Here is a 3,926-nt window from a genome sequence, read left to right as displayed (position 1 = left end):
TTCAAAAGGTTCTTCTTTTATTAGCGAAGTTTGATCATTAGTTAACTTAATACTTACCATTTCTTCAATTTTAGTATTAGTGTTTAGCTCTTTTAAAAACTTAGCATGAGGGGTTACTAAACAATGATTTTCAAAAGAAGGTGACAAGAGATTAATTTTTTTCTAAACTAGACTCTTCTTGTAATTTAACGTTATCGACCTCACCCCTTTCGTTGTTTTACTCATGTGTCGGTTTTTCACTTATTTGTTCTTCCATTTTTACATTTTCAACTATCTCCACGTTATTATTACGATTTAATTCTTCTCTTGCGCGGGACTCCTCTTCCCTTGCGCGAGATTCTTTTATGCAACGTTCGATAGTTTTAATGTGTTCTAATATCCTATCGGTCACTTCGGTGATAGAGAAAGGATTAGGATCCTCAAAGCTTGAATCCGGTTGTTCGATCCTTGGTTCCTCATAATACTCATATGAAGTAGATGGTTCACACCATTGTTCTTCATTGTAAGTATATGATGGATAAGGGTCGAAATTTTGTTCTTCATAGTACTCGTATGAGGTGGGTTGCTCACGCCATGGTTCCTCATAATAAGTATATGAAGGTAGTGGCCCATATCTTGAATCTTCAAAGTATGAGTATGAAGGCTCATACTTTGGCTCATCAAAATATGAGTATGAGGGAGAAGGTTCATACCTTTGGTCTTCATAGGATGTGTATGAAGTCGATGGCTCGTACCTGAGCACCTCATAATAGTTGTATGAAGTCGATGGCTCGTACCTGGGCTCCTCATAATCACATGCTATGTTACTCGCCTATGTTATGCTACTCGCTGTGTACTCGCTAATCACGCTCGCTATTCCCGAATTCACGGACTTTGAATGATAGGTGATTATGTGTGACCAGGATAGGTGAATACGTGCAAAATATAGTGAAATTCCTGTGTCTTACATGCCTCTGTGCATATGTGCCGATGTGCTTCTGTGAGTAAGTGCCTACGTGTTTATGTGTTATGTGATCGTGTTCCTGAGCTTTATATGAAGTAGTTTAGAGCAGAGCGCGAGTCTATACTAGGGTTGATCGAAATTGTGTTTGAGTCCAGTGGCGATGTCTATTGCAGACAATGTCGTCATTTGGATCATTCCATTCGCGATCTGCACGCCGAAATCATGAAGACAAGCGTATCGCCGCACTAGTCGCTAAGCAAATGGCGAAAGTTATACCACAAATTGTTGGCGAGCTGAACAAAAACGCTAGCAAGTCTTTTGAAGAGTCCAGGACTGATTCACCAAAGTCTGCTTTTAGCTTCAAACAGTTCAAAGCCTGCGGCCCGAAAGAATTTACCGGCGAAGATGGGCCTACGACCATGTTCCAATGGTTTGATTCGATCGAAGTCACCCTTCGCCAGAGTGGCTGTCCTGATAATCTCCGTACTCTTAACGCCATTGGCGTCTTCCAATCCCGAGCTCTAGATTGGTGGACGGCCGAGAGAAACAAACGCGGAAATGATGCAGCTTACGGGTTGACGTGGGATGAGTTGAAGGACGTTATGATGCAAGAGTTCTGCCCTCCCCACGAGCGCCAAAAGCTAGAGGACGAGTTCTGGCATATCAAGCAGAAGGATGGTGACAACGCCGGCATGACTGCTCGCTTTAAGCAGCTAAGTTTTAAATGCGTGTGTAGTGTAATATATTTTAGATGTATATTTAAGCCCTTTTTACACTTTTAGCCAAGTTTTAAATTTATAAAACACGATATTTACTAACACTAAACACACATATGGGCAAGTGCACCCATCGTGGATGTAGTATAGTGTTGGTAAGATACCGAGGTCGTCCAAGGACACAAGAGCTTTTAGTACCGGTTTATCCTCAACGTCTAATCAAATCAAAAATGTTAGAAAAGATTTTTAAACTAAGAAAATAAAAACTAACTAAATGCTGAAAAATAAAATAAAAGTAAAAACAGATAGATAAGATGAATCACTTGGATCCGACTTGTGTATTAGTATAACCTTTGATTATTTTCGCACTTTTGCACTTGTTTAAGAGATTATCTTAGTTATTGTAGTAGGCCCCTCTTTTGAAGGCGACGTTACCCTCAACCCAGTAGTTTGAGTCAGCAAGGATACAATCCTAAAGGGTCGGATTATTGAAAGATAATGAATTAAGTTATTAATGCAAATTATGGTAGGCCCCTCTTTTGGAGGTGACGTTACCCTCGACTAAGTAGTCTGAGTCAGCAGGGATACAGTCCTAAATAGCCGGGTTATAGTATTAATAGTAGTTAACTTATGAGGGGGTCAAAGAGTTTGGATCCCCGCCATCCAATACCTATGGGCATTGAAGGAGACCTACAAAATTTGACGCAGGTCCCTTGCAGGACCTCTAAACGCTGAACAAGGGAAAGACCCTTACCAAACCGTTCCCTTAACCCACGACCAGGTAGCCAACATACCTCCATATAGACCGTGGAGATATGAATGGTGAAAATCTTTTATTTTATATAGACAGTAAAATAATGCCAAGACACCACGGACAAACGATAAGGAAAGATCACCTTCAACATAAGCAACTAGTTATTAAAGTCATTAATACAAAACCAAATAAAAAGTGCAAAAGATTAAAAATAAAAAGTATTATACTAAACACTTGTCTTCACCAAGTGATGTAAGAGACTTAGCCAAACATGTCCTTGATTTTCAAGAACTCTTACGATCAATCTTGGATCCCGAGACGACTCACACACTCTATGATGGACAATGGATGATGGTGGTGGATGATGGTGTTGTGATGGTGGTGGATGGTGGATGAAGTATGAGAGAGGTGGTGTGCCAAGGGATGAGTTGCAATGAAACCAAGCACTCCTATTTATAGGCTGATCAGAAGGCTGGGCACGGCCCCGTGTCCGCTGGACACGGCCCCGTGCCTGTATGACACTCTCTCTCTTCATTAATTGTAATTCGCAGTTACAATTAATGTGCCTGCTGTACTTTCGCCACGCCCCCGTGTTCACTGGGCACGGCCCCGTGGTGGGCAATAGAAGCTTCTACATGTTTGTCTTTTCTGCTGCTTCTTGGGCACGGCCCCGTGCTGGCTGAGCACGGGGCGTGTTCAGTCTTCTGCCTTCTCTATTTTGCTTGGGAGGATGCTATTGAGGGGTCGGGCAATCTACTTATGTTCCTTTTCTTGTATTTGTGTTAGATTTAGCTGTCTTTTTGCTTCTTTTGTGAATTTGAGCTCTTTTAATCCTGAAAATACAAAAGGAAGACAAAAACACTCTTTTTCCAACATTAGTACTTAAAAAGGGTTAGTTTTATGCCTCATTTGATGTAATTTATATGTTGCATTTTACACACATCATCAAGTTACTACGTCTGAAATCACCATCAAGAAGTATATCCGTGCTCTTCCGGATTGCTTGGCTGATTTCGTTCAAGCTGCAAAGACGACAACAATTGAGGAAACCTTCTTACTCGCTGCCGAGATCAATGACAAGCGAGTCAAGTCTGGTTACTGGGATAAAGCCTCCAAGAATCTGCATCAAGCTACCGCTGTTCCAACCGCTGAAACCGCCACTGCTCCGTAGTCTTCAAAGTCCTCTCTTCGCAAGAGGAAGAACAACAACAACAGTAGCAAAAATTGCACTGTCACCGCTGCCGCTCCACTCCAAGCGGTACCTGCCCCACCGCAGCCTCAACACCGCCAAGTAGCGGCACCGGTCACCAACGCGCCGCCGGCTAAGCGTGCGTACACTGGTCCTCACCCGGCTTGCCCTACTTGTACTTACCACCACCCAGTGGGAATCGCTTGCAGATACTGTGTGCATTGCAATATGTACGACCACTTCACCGCTAACTGCCGTACAGGTCCACGTCAAGCTCCAGCTCAAGGTCAAGCTCCTGCTCAACAAGCTCTACTTCCTGCTCCT

This window comes from Helianthus annuus, chromosome 5 (genome assembly GCF_002127325.2).
Source record: "Helianthus annuus cultivar XRQ/B chromosome 5, HanXRQr2.0-SUNRISE, whole genome shotgun sequence".
NCBI classification, from domain to species: domain Eukaryota; kingdom Viridiplantae; phylum Streptophyta; class Magnoliopsida; order Asterales; family Asteraceae; genus Helianthus; species Helianthus annuus.
The sequence above is the reverse complement of the archived record's forward strand: the minus strand, read 5'-3'. Positions refer to the sequence as shown.